This window comes from Triticum urartu, chromosome 5 (genome assembly GCF_003073215.2).
Source record: "Triticum urartu cultivar G1812 chromosome 5, Tu2.1, whole genome shotgun sequence".
Taxonomy (NCBI): Eukaryota; Viridiplantae; Streptophyta; class Magnoliopsida; order Poales; family Poaceae; genus Triticum; species Triticum urartu.
In genome coordinates, this window is record NC_053026.1 from 652,252,020 (window position 1) to 652,266,134 (window position 14,115).

Consider the following 14,115-nt stretch of genomic DNA (forward strand, 5'->3'; position numbering starts at 1 on the left):
CTAAGCCACATAATTCAGCAGCCAGAAGAATCGGCCAGGCAATTCTGGACACGGTTCCTAACAAAGAAAAACCAGATAGTCGATTGTCCGGACGCAGAGGCCTTAGCGGCCTTCAAGCATAATATCCATGATGAGTGGCTGGCCCGGCACCTGGGACAGGAAAAGCCGAAATCTATGGCAGCCCTCACGACACTCATGACCCACTTTTGCGCGGGAGAAGACAGCTGGCTAGCTCGCAGTAACAACTTAACCAAGAACACTGGTAATTCGAATACCAAGGACAAAAGTGACAGGTCGCGTCGGAATAAGCAAAAGCGCCGCGTTAACAGCGACAGCAATGAGGATACGACAGTTAATGCCGGATTCCGAGGCTACATATCCGGTCAACGGAAACAGCCATTCAAAAGAAAAACTCAGGGCCCGTCTAGTTTGGACCGAATACTCGACCGCTTGTGCCAGATACGTGGCACCCCCGAAAAGCCAGCCAATCACACCAACAGGGATTGTTGGGTGTTCAAGCAGGCAGGCAAGTTAAGAGCCGAAAACAAAGACAAGGGGCTGCATAGCGACGACGAGGAGGAGCCCAGGCCGCCAAACAACAGTGGACAGAAGGGATTTCCCCCGCAAGTGCGGACGGTGAACATGATATACGCAACCCACATCCCCAAGAGGGAGCGGAAGCGTGCGTTACGGGACGTATATGCGATGGAGCCGGTCGCCCCAAAGTTCAACCCATGGTCCTCCTGCCCGATCACCTTTGATCGAAGGGACCACCCCACTAGCATCCGTCATGGCGGCTTCGCCGCATTGGTTCTAGACCCAATCATTGACGGATTTCATCTCACAAGAGTCCTCATGGACGGCGGCAGCAACCTGAACCTGCTTTACCAGGATACAGTGCGAAAGATGGGCATAGATCCCTCGAGGATCAAGCCCACCAAAACGACCTTTAAAGGCGTCATACCAGGTGTAGAAGCCAACTGTACAGGCTCAGTTACACTGGAAGTGGTCTTCGGATCTCCGGATAACTTCCGAATCTAGGAGTTAATCTTTGACATAGTCCCGTTCCGTAGTGGCTATCACGCACTGCTCGGGCGAACCGCATTCGCAAAATTCAATGCAGTACCGCACTATGCATACCTCAAGCTCAAGATGCCAGGCCCTAGAGGAGTAATCACGGTCAATGGGAACACTGAACGCTCCCTCCGAATGGAGGAGCACACGGCAGCGCTCGCAGCAGAAGTACAAAGCAGCCTCTCTAGGCAGTCCTCCAGTTCGGCCTTCAAAAAGCCGGACACTGTCAAGCGCGCCCGGAGTACCCTACAACAAGACCGCTTGGCACGTTCCGAGCTAGCATAGCAATGCGGCCCCAACCCTAGCCCTCGCGATATAGCGAAACCAGCGCTTCGCGTACAGCTTCGCGTACATAACTACGCTCTTGAAATACCATGGGCACAGGGGAAGGGGCACTATCACGGCACACCCGAAATACGGCTTAAACCGCACCAGGGGCTGCCGGATTCCTTCTTTTTTTGTCTTACTCTCAGGACTCCATACTTCGGACGACCCGTTCGGCAATTCAACTGCCGCACAAACGATGCAAGATCCAGGGAAGCAGACAAGCCACGCCGCATTATGGAACTCCCAGGTGGTCTCTATTGCGAGCAGTATACCTGTTTTTTAATACAACTCCACGGCCTGCCCCTGGCCAGGACATGTTAAATAGTCCAATTTATTTTGCCTATCGCACTATTTGTATCGTTCCACTTTCATAGCAGCCTTTCTATAAACAATGCATAGCTTTTTGTCTATTTTTTTGCATTACCCTCTTTTTATATATATGTTTATTAATAACATGCTGCATCCGTACACTGTGGTACGGCAAAATACGCCAGGGGCTTCAGTACCCATCAATATGGCGTGAGAAGTCCGTCCACTTTCACAAGTGCGGCACCCTGAACTTATAGCACTATATGCATCGGCTCCGAATCATGATTTGGGTCAATAGTTGGGTTTGCCCGGCTCCTATGTTTTGGTGCCTTACGTTCCGCTATATCGGCTAAGGTAGCACTAGGAGAACCACTGCGATTGTGCCCCAGTTGAGCTGGGCCGAGCACCTCAGTGGAGAAAGCTAAAACTGACTGTCATGATGAGGCGAGAGACCGGTCGCTGTTCGAGAGGTTTTTCGAGTCCTTAAAGGCTTATGCCGCTTCGAGCGAGGAACCGGCTTTGTCCGGCCAAGGCGTGGATAGCGCCCCGAATTCGGTCTTCCGAATACTAGGGGCTTCGCCGAAATTTAAAATTATAGAGTTCTATGGCTAAGTGAGAGTGTTCAAGCATTATAGTCCGATTGCCTTGTTCGTTGTGCTGACCGCCTCCCTCGACGGACCCAATCATGGGAAAAAGAGCGCTCAGGTTTATCCCGAACACCCCAGCACTAGTGGCATGGGGGCAGAAGCCGACGACTGGCCATCTCTCAATTTTTTGATAAACGGCCGCACAGAAAGTAATATTTTAAATTCAAGCATTGGTTAGCGCATATGAACAAGTTTTCAGCACAGAGGATAACACGAGCGAGTTCATTCAAAAATTACATCCTTGGTACATTCATCCGCCACAAGGCGGGCACCAGCAAGAACATCCTTGTAATAGTTCTCGGGCTTGCGATGCTCCTTCCCCGGCCACCGATATCTTTTTCACCGCATCCAATTCCTGGAGGGCCTTCTGGGCTTCGGCCTTGGCAGATTTGGCAGTTTTAAGGGCCGCAGCAAGCTCGGACGCTCGCGTCTTCGAGTCGAGCTCCAAACTCGCATGTTTTTGCATGAGAACCTGAAGCTCTTGCCGCACCTCGCCGACCTGCGCCTCAAATTTCTCCCGCTCGGCGCGCTCCGTGGCCGCTTTCTTCTCGGCCTCAGACAGCGCCTGCTTGAGGGTCGCCACCTCAGTTGTGGCCCCTACAATAAGCAGTATACTCTTGTCATTTTTTGCAATTGCGCCTTCCTATAGGCATTTTTTCTACAAGGTATCTCTTACCTTCTTTCTCCTCGAGCTGCCGTTTGGCAAGGCCGAGCTCTTGCTCGGTCCGCTCGAGGCCCTGCTTCAGGGCACCCACCTTCGCAGTCAGTGCGGCGGTGGCCAGCAACGAAGCCTGCATACGTATATTGACTCCTTTTTAGTTAGACTCCTGCGATATTTAATAGATCCTCTATTCGGCTTTTCTTTCCGAACGCCAAACAGAGCATCAGGGGCTACTGTCTATACAGTAATATTTTTACATATTTTTACTTACCTCGAAGCCTGTTAGAAGGCTAGCACAAGCTTCAGTCAGTCCGCTTTTGGCGGACCGAACCTTCTGGATCACTGTACTCATGATAGCACGGTGCTCCTCGTCGATGGAGGCGCCCTTAAGCTCCTCCAGCAGATTTTCCGGCGCCTCCGGCTGGACGGAGGACGCCGGCTCAGTAGGCTTCCTCCTCTTGGCAGGAGTTCGCCTACCGCGGTCCGGAACCGTTGATGATTCCGGCGCAGTGTACGGCTTAAAGCCGGACTTGGAGCCCAGGGGGGTCTTGTCCCCTTCACTCCTGGAGTCCGGGAGGTCGCCTCGTGGCTCCTCCTGGACCACCTCCTCTCGCCCCGGAGCTTGTCGCGACGCCACTTTGACGTCATCCGCAGCACAGGGGGAAGCAGTAGGCGGAACTGAATTCACATCCGATGAATCCAGGGAGCCGCTCGATGATTCGTCGAGCCCGTCCTTGGGCAGACTGCATGATTATATCCGACATTAGGGAAAGATGTTCAATAAAAGGAATATCATGAGTTACTCTGGTATCCGAACACTTACGATCTCGCCGGACGCTTGGCCCTGTCCGACCACTCCTATTCGTCCTCGTCGGCGTCGGGGACGTAGTCCGGCGGAGGGGTTTTCCTCTTCTTGGACCCCTCGGCCTCCCCTACTGGGGCGGCCTTCCTCTTCTCTCCTCCCCCCGCTGGAGGGGGAGAGGTTTCTTCTTCCTCCTCCTCATCTTCATGGGAGGAGTGCGTCTTGGACTCGTCGGACGACGAGTCCGACACCACCATATGCCGGGAACTCTTTCGAGCCCCCGTGGCCTTCTTATTCTTAGCCTTCTTCTCCGGCACCACATAAGGTGCCGGAACCAGCAGCTTCTCTAGGAGAGTAGGGGCTGGGTCTTCGGGCAAGGGAGCCGGACAGTTAATCTGTCCGGACTTCTCCCGCCAATCCTGTCAAAGGTGAGGGAGTTTAGATCCCGCATAGAGTCAAACTATGAAAAAACTTAACATACTGTAAAAGATGGAAATATCTTACCTCACCAGCAGGACGCTGCGAGCTGAATCCGCGGTCTTCGGAGGCGGATGTGGGAGCCTCGGCGCCTTTGGTTAGCCCCCTCCAGACATCTTCGTACGTCGTGTCGAAGAGCCTGCTCAGAGTTCGGTGCCGCGCCAGGTTGAACTCCCACAAATTGAAGTCCCGTTCTTGACACGGAAGGATCCGGCGGACGAACATGACCTGGATTACGTTGACAAGCTTGAGCTGCTTGTTCACCAGGGACTGGATGCATTTTTGTAGTCCGGTCAACTCTTCTTCGTCGCCCCACGACAAGCTCGTCTCCTTCCAGGACGTGAGCCGTGCAGGGGGTCCGGATCGGAATTCAGGGGCTACGATCCACTTCGGATCACGTGGCTCGGTGATGTAAAACCACCCTGACAGCCACCCCTTCAAGGTCTCCACAAAGGAGCCCTCGAGCCATAGGACGTTGGCAATTTTGCCCGCCATGGCAAGTCTGCACTCCGCCTGGTTGCCGCGCACCACCTTTGGCTTGACGTTGAAGGTTTTGAGCCAGAGGCCGAAATGGGGGCGAATGCAGAGGAAAGCCTCGCACACGACGATAAACGCCGAGATATTGAGGACGAAGTTCGGGGCCAGATCGTGGAAATCTAGGCCATAGTAGAACATGAGCCCGCGGAAAAATGGGTGGAGAGGAAAACCTAGTCCGCGAAGGAAGTGGGGAAGAAATACTACCCTCTCATGGGGCCTTGGGGTGGGGAGAAGCTTCCCCTCCTCAGGAAGCCGGTGCGCGATGTCTTTGGACAAATATACGGCCTTCCTTAACCTTTTGACATGGCCCTCCGTGACGGAGGAGACCATCCACTTGCCTCCCGCTCCGGACATTGTTGGAGAGGGTTGAGGTAGGAAGTGCGGGCTTGGGCGCTGGAGCTCGGGTGCGCAGAAGATGGATAGGCAAAGGAGGAAGAAGACATAGGTAAAAAGGTGGATCCTTATCCCCTTATATGTGCGGATGCGACTATGCGTCCCCACCAGCCTAATAAAACTCGCTTGCCTCCCAAGCACCGTGATAAGTGGCGTGGTTGGGTTACCCACGTCCGTATTAACGAGAATCCTGTAAACAAAGGGGACACGATCTCTGCTTTGACAAGACGTGCCAAGGAAACCGCCTCGCAAAACACGCTGAGGTGGAGAAGTGAAAACGATTCGAATAAAGGCTTGGCCATAGTGTGATGTCACGCTGCGGAATACGTTAGTAGATTAGATTTGTGTTAATATTATTCTCTCTATGGCAATACGTGGAAGCTTATTTTGCAGAGCCAGACACTACTCTTGGTGTTTACAAACTTTTATGAAGAATTTGGAGGAGGAACCCGCCTTGCAATGCCGAAGACAATCTACGCGCCGGACTCGTCGTCATTGAAGCCTGGTTCAGGGGCTACTGAGGGAGTCCTGGATTAGAGGGTGTTCGGGTAGGCGGACTATGCCTTCAACCGAACTCCAGGACTATGAAGATACAAGATTGAAGACTCCGTCCTGTGTCCGGATGGGACTTTCCTTGGCGTGGAAGGCAAGCTTGGCGATGCGGATATTCAAGATCTCCTACCATTGTAACCGACTTTGTGTAACCCTAACCCTCTCCGGTGTCTATATAAACCGGAGGGTTTTAGTCCGTAGGACAACTTCATCATACAACAATCATACCATAGGCTAGCTTCTAGGGTTTAGCCTCCTTGATCTCGTGGTAGATCTACTCTTGTACTACCCATATCATCAATATTAACCAAGTAGGACGTAGGGTTTTACCTCCATCAAGAGGTCCCGAACCTGGGTAAAACATTGTGTCCCTTGTCTCGTGTTACCATCCGGCCTAGACGCACAGTTCGGGACCCCCTACCCGAGATCCGCCGGTTTTGACACCGACACCCCTCTTCCCTTCTCCTATCATTTCCTGTCAACTTCTTCCTTGCTCCTGGCATGGCAATATAGCCAGGTGCCATTGGCCTAGGGTTTTGAGATACTGGCCAGTTTTCTTCTCCTTCAACTGGTTGCAGACAATGCTCATAAATTTTGTTGAAAGTCTCAATGTGATAGCACTTGGCTACATAATCTTCTATTTTTCTTCCACTCTTATAGATGGCACTGATTGCATGGCAGCAGGGGAGGCCTGCTAGCTGAAAATAGCCACATGAGCATGTCCATTTCTCAAGATTCACTGTGTATCTCTTGCATCTGCCTTGCAAGTGTTTGACCTCAAATCCTTCCTTTCCATTCCAAAGTACCTCGAGAAACCGAGTTCTCTTAATGCTGACCTTCAGTTTCTTGAACACACCATGGCAAATTGTTCCATTCCATTTAGCACTTTTGCTTCTTTGCTCCTGAATTCTGACATAAACTTTATTCCTTATTTTCTCTTGTTGTGAAATGATAGGGTAGTACCTTGCTTCTAAAATGGTATTGTTGAATGATTCACATAGGTTATTGTCAACAGACTCACAGTTTGCTTCAACTGAAAAAATGATCTAGCCCAATGTTTTGGCTCTGTCCTCATGATGTCTTTTGCACCTTCAGGAGTTTTTTGAGCTAGCCTAGCCTTGTTATAGTTGAAATCCTCCCTGTTGCTAGACTTAGCAATTGCCCAAAACCTTTTCTACAACTCATGATCTCTATGCTTCTTTCTCCAATTGGCATATATATGCCTAGCACACATCCTATGCTCTGCCCTAGGCAAGTAATCTCTAATGCTGTTAAGCAATCCCTATAAGAGTCACAAAAATGGCAAGTTTAGTTGATGAGCAGGACAAAATGGTACCTACTAGGGCAAGTTATGTTCTTCGAGGATGGCAAGTTTAGTTGACGAGCACAACAAAATGGTACATACTAGGACAAATCATGGAAGTAATTATGCAACTAAATCATGTAATAAAATATACCTTTTGCTGGTCAGAAATGAAAACCCATACAACTCCTTGATCATTAATATCCAAGTCTTTTATCAGAAGCCCAATGAACCACTTCCAACTCTCGGTTGTTTCTTTTTCCACTACAGCCCATGCCACATGATACATTTGGTTATTCGCATCCCTCGCTATTGCAGCCAGTAGTTCACCTTGGCATGCTCCTTTGAAAAAGCATCCATCAAGCCCAATCACTTTCCTGCAACCAGCTTTAAACCCTTGCTTCAATGCATTTAAACATACATAGAATTGCTGAAAAACATTGTTTTCTTTATCTGTTGGATCCAAGCAAACAGCCACTGTACTGCCAGGGTTGCTCCTAAGCAACTCTAATTGGTAGTGCCACACAACAACTTCTCCATTACAATTTTTTTTGTAGCCTTGCACTTTGATGTTGACACATCAGCAAACATGTCTTTCAGCACATTTGCTTTAATGCTATCAATCTTCCACATTGAATTGGCCAATATGAAGTGCTCATATCTCTGTGCTATGACCTTTGCAGTAACTAGTATATTCTCTCTATTTTGTGCACACTGGTGGTCATCATCAAAGGTGATAATTTGAAACCTCGAGCATCTGGTGGTCTTTGCTGCATAGACAAGCCACGGACAACCAGGCCATCCACATTCAACCCTGACCCTGGTCCCCTCCGACTTCTTGAATCTCATGCTTCTTTTGGTAGTAAGACCATATCTTTTCATAGCCTTCACAAACTGGTTTTTGCTCCTGAAAACCATCCCCAAACTAAAATGTGGTATATCAGAATCTGGGTTAAACCTTGGGTATTTGCTCTTGCTTCTCACCATGTTCCCATCACTATCTTCATCATAACTGTAGTCTTCATCAGATGACTCAAATTCCATGTCCTCTACCACCTCCTCAACATTTGCAATGAAATCAATTGGTACTGCCCCTGTTGCATCTGATTGAACCCACTTCCTAGAGTCTTTCATTTTCTTTCTGAATTTCCTTGCATGCTTTCTCATCTCAACCACTTCTGACTCCTCTCCACTATCATCAGTGTGAGGCACATATTCATTGTCCTCTGAATCATCTGAATCTGAGTCTATTTTTGAATTTTCTGCTGCTCCTTGCTCATTTCCAGGTTCTGCTCCTTGAACTGTTATTTGCACAATTTCTGCTGCTCCTTTGTTTGACACAGGCTTTGCTGCTCCATGCACATTTTCTGCTACTTTAGTAGGCTGAGAATCATTTGGATTCAGCACTTGAGAACTCTGAGATGCTTGAGATGGACCTGCTGTTGCATTTCTTGCCTTTAAGGGGTTGCTAATTACTGAAGTGGTAACACCACTGTCATTAGGGACAAGAACCTGCTCAAGTAAAAGTTCTTCTGCACCTGCATTGCCAATGCCATCATGTTTTGTACCTGCATTGTCAATATCTTCATGTTCTGCAGTCATGACAAGAGGAACATCCTCTTCACTTGCATAATCCTGAATTTCATCTGCAAAATCAGAGCCACTTTCCTCTTCTCCTTTTGAATCTTCTTCCCCATTGTATTCCACATATATATCAGCTACTCCACCAACAGTAATATACTCTGACATTTTCAGGCAACCCTCATCATCATACAAAAACAGTAGACCATTAACCAATTCTCTGCCAGGCAAAAGGAAGTAAAACTTCATGCTTTCCTTCACTGCCATATGATCCGTAAGAAACCCCTTCACCTCCTGCAAGGACAACTTGTCCCTCTCAATCTCTGAGTAAGTCGTATCCCCCCCAACATAGTCCAGAAAGGGGCCAATTTGAACAAATTCCCCCCTATGTGAAATCTGACATTCAAAATCTCCGCTGGGTCCATGGATTCATCAAAAAACACCTACATTGCATCGATTTCAAATGATTAAAACACTAGACTGCAAGATTAGACAGCAAATCAACCGATTCAGAAACCTAAATTTGCCCTACTCCAGCCTCCAAAAACCCTAAACCTAACCGAGATATGAAAGAGGAGAGATACAACGACTAGACAGAGAAGAAGGACAGGGCATACCTTGCTCTTTGCCGCCGGAGTTGGAGTTGTCCTCAACCGCCGCCGCGATCATCAGGTACGCCACCGTCGCTGCTGTGCAGGGAGGAGCGCAGGCGTCGCGGGAGAGAAGGAAGAGGAAGGGGCAAACTAAAGAGGAAGGGGCACTGTGCGACTTGGTCCGGCTCCACCAACACAAATTTTTGACTCGTCGGGCCCACCTACAGGATGTGACTCACCGCGATCCCGGCCTTTCCCGAGCCACGTATGCATCCCCTCGTTTGGATACGCACTAAAGGTCAAAAACATCCGGGATTAGTGACGACAGGACACAGACTTCCGGGATTTGGAGGTCGGGGTTCGTTTTCGACGCATGCTACCCTCTCAGGGTTTAAAACAGACTTTACTCGTCCTTCTTTATTGTCTTTATAATTGCTTTATTTTTTATTTCCTTCATTGTTTTCTTTGCTTTACTTTCTTCTCTTCTCTTTTCCTTCTTTCTTCTCGCACAAGGTTTGCATGAGAAGTCCTGGGTCGCTTCATCCGTTGGCCTTGAAAATCAATTACATTCAACGATAACATACACCATTGCATGTCAAAATTTGGCTTTTCACGGGTCCATTTGTTAAATTTAAGTCATTAAATGCATTCTAAACATTTAATGAATATAATTTTTTTAAACTATAGTTACATAAAATAATTATCAGAAATGGGTTGAATACTATTGTTGGTAGGTCTTTACTCTAAGAGTGCGGCGAATCTGCACCCGGGCTCAGCTGCACCCCCGCTCACTGAAAAAATCAAAACAAATACAAAAGAAAAATTCAAAAAATTCCAATTTTTTTGTGTGATAGATAATTAGATGCGTGAGGTTCGCTGAAAAATTCAACTTGTTTGGACATTTGAGCAAGTCTGTGCAAAAAAGACAAAATCAGGGTCTGTAAAAAAGTTTACTGTTCACGAACTGTTTTGATCCGATTTGTCTTTTTTGCCGAAACCTACTCAGATATACAAATAAATTGAAATTTGGAGCGGACCTCACGCATCAAATTATCTAGCACACAAAAAAATTGGAAGTTTTTGAATGTTTCTAGTATTTTTTGTGAATTTTTTGCTGACCGGGAGCAGCTGAGCCCGGGCTCCAGGATGAATTATCGTTACTCTAAGCCTTATACAACAAAAGAAAAAAGAGTGTTAAACTTCATGGGCCGAAACTTGAGCACCAACATGAGCTTAGTTGTTATTTAATTCTGAAAAATCCAAACACAGCAATAAACACATGAACTTGACATGGTGTCATGTATGACCCCTAGAGGCAGTTGTAAAATTTTGAGAATATTTTGTAAAAGTTGTTACGTAGACTGCTTAGAAACCGACCCATCTCCGAGCAAGAATTTAGGTTTAAAAAAAGAAACGGGCCAGGTTTGGCGATGAAACACTGTTGCTTCATACATTGGCATTGAAAATGTTTCTACACTCGATATACATCATTACATGTAACATGTTAAATTTTGCATTTTCCCGGGTTCGTTTTCTAGATTTAAGTTATTAAGTGCATCCGCTTGGTATATTTAAGTCATTAAGTGTGTTTCTATGTATTTAAGATATATAATTCAGATTTGAACTGCACATACATTAAATAATAATAAAATTTGGTTGAAAACTATTATTATTGTCGAGGGAAAAAATAAAAATTTCAACCAATTTTTTGTTATAATTTAATGTATGTATTTAATCTATGTTTAGCCCTTATACCACAAAAGACAAGGAGTGTCGAACAGCAAGAGGCCATGACTCATCAACATTGAGCTTAGTGCTTATTTAACTCTAAAAAATTCAAAGGAAGCGAGAAAAAAAATGAAACTTGGCATGATGTCATGTTACAAACCCTTGAGTTTGTGATAAAAAATTGAGAAGTTGTCACGTAGATAATATAAAATCAATTCCGATAATTAGGAAAACTCCAAAAAACAACTTAGATGTAGTATATTACTTGTAAAATGTATTGAGGTATATAAGATAGATTACATTTTTTTTACAGATCATATAAAAAGTGTTGAGTATATGTGTTGTGCATATTTGTGTATTGGGCCCATCTCCTACTTGCTTTGTATAGTTAAGGTCATGGCCCACCTTTGTACATCATATATACATGCCTTTGCACCTGAGCAATCTCGGAAATATGCCCTAGAGGCAATAATAAAATGGTTATTATTAAATTTCCTTGTTCATGATAATTGTCTATTGTTCATGCTATAATTGTATTAACCGGAAACCCTAATACATGTGTGAATACGTAGACCACAACATGACCGTAGTGAGCCTCTAGTTGACTGGCTCGTTGATCAATAGATGGTTATGGTTTCCTGGCCATGGACATTGAATGTCGTTGATAACTGGATCACATCATTAGGAGAATGATGTGATGGACAAGACGCAATCCTAAGCATAGCACAAGATCGCGTAGTTCATTTGCTAGAGATTTTCTAATGTCAAGTATTATTTCCTTAGACCATGAGATTGTGCAACTCCCGGATACCGTAGGAATGCTTTGGGTGTATCAAACGTCACAACTTACTGGGTGGCTATAAAGGTGCACTACAGGTATCTCCGAAAGTATCTGTTGGGTTGACATGAATCAAGGCTTGGATTTGTCACTCCGTATGACAGAGAGGTATCTCTGGGCCCACTTGGTAATGCATCATCATAATGAGCTCAATGTGACTAAGGAGTTAGCCATGGGATCATGCATTACGGAATGAGTAAAGAGACTTGCCGGTAACGAGACTGAACAAGGTATAGGGATACCGACGATCGAATTTTTGGCAAGTAACATACCCATGGACAAAGGGAATTGTATACGGGATTGATTGAATCCCCGACATCGTGGTTCATCCGATGAGATCATCGTGGAACATGTGGGAGCCAATATGGGTATCCAGATCCCACTATTGGTTATTGGCCGGAGATGCATATCGATCATGTCTGCATGGTTCTTGAACCCGCAGGGTCTACACACTTAAGGTTCGGTGACGCTAGAGTTGTAATGGGAATTGTATGTGGTTACCGAAAGTTGTTAGGAGTCTTGGATAAGATCCTGGACGTCACGAGGAGTTCCGGAATGGTCCGAAGGTAAATATTTATATATGGGAAGTCCTATTTTGGCCACCGGAAAATGTTCGGGATTTTTTGGTAATGTACCGGAAGGTTCTAGAAGGTTCCGGAGTGGGGCCCACCTGCATGGGGGGACCCACATGAACGTGGGTAGTGGGGGCAAGGCCCCACACCCCTGGTGAAGGCGCACCAAGATCCCCCCTTAGAAGGAATAAGATCATATCCCGAAGGGATAAGATCAAGATCCCTAAAAAGGGGGATAACAATCGGCGGGGAAGGGAAATGATGGGATTTCTTTCCTCCCACCTTTGCCAACGCCCGAATGGACTTGGAGGACAAGAAAGCAGCCCCCTCCAGCCCTATATATAGTGGGGAGGTGCGTGGGAGCTGCACTCCTGCCCCTGGCGCAACCCTCCCCCTCCTACTCCTCCTCCTCCTCCGTAGTGCTTAGCGAAGCTCTGCCGGAGAACCACAAGCTCCACCACCACGCCGTCGTGCTGCCGGAGTTCTCCCTCAACTTCTCCTCTCCCCTTGCTGGATGAAGAAGGAGGAGATGGCCCCGGGCTATACATGTGTTGAATGCGAAGGCACCATCCGTTTGGCGGTTGGATCGGATTTCCCCCGATTTGAATCGCCGCGAGTACGACTCCATCAACCACGTTCTTGTAACGCTTCCGCTTAGTGATCTTCAAGGGTCTGAAGATGCACTCCCTCTCTCTCGTTGTTAGCTTCTCCTAGATTGATCTTTGTGACAGGTAGGAAAGTTTTTGAATTATTACTATGTTCCCCAACAGTGGCATCATGAGCTAGGTCTATGCGTAGATTCTATGCATGAGTAGAACACAAGTAGTTTTGGGTGATGATTTGTTCAATTTGCTTACCGTTACTAGTCTTATCTTGATTCGGCGGCATTGTGGGGTGAAGCGGTCTGGACCGACCTTACACATACGCTTACGTGAGACAGGTTCCACCGACTGGCATGCACTTGCTACATAAGGTGGCTAGCGGGTGTCTGTCTCTTCCACTTTAGTCGGATCAGATTCAATGAAGAGGGTCCTTATGAAGGGTAAATTGAAATTGGCATATCACCGTTGTGGCTTTTGCATAGGTAAGAAATGTTCTTGCTAGAAACCCATAGCAGCCACGTAAAACATGCAACAACAATTAGAGGACGTCTAACTTGTTTTTGCAGGGTATGCTATGTGATGTGATATTGCCAAAAAGATGTGATGAATTATATATGTGATGTATGAGATTTATCATGTTCTTTTAATAGGAATCATGACTTGCATGTCGATGAGTATGACAACCGGCAGGAGCCATAGGAGTTGTCTTAATTTATTGTATGACCTGCGTGTCAATGAAAACGTCATCTAATTACTTTACTTTATCGCTAGCCGTTAGCCATAGTAGTAGAAGTAATAGTTGGCGAGACAACTTCATGAGGACACGATGATGGAGATCATGCTGATGGAGATCATGGTGTCATGCTGGTGAGGATGGTGATCATGCCGGACCTCGAAGATGGAGACCAAAGACGCAAGATGATATTGGCCATATCATGTCACTTTACGATTTGCATGTGATGTTTATCATGTTTACACGTTATTTTCTTATAATGACGGTAGCATAAATAAGATCACCCCTCACTAAAATATCAAGAAATGTATTCCCCTAGCTGTGCACCGTTGCGAAGGTTCATTGTTTCGAAGCACCACGTGATGATCGGGTGTGATAGATTCTAA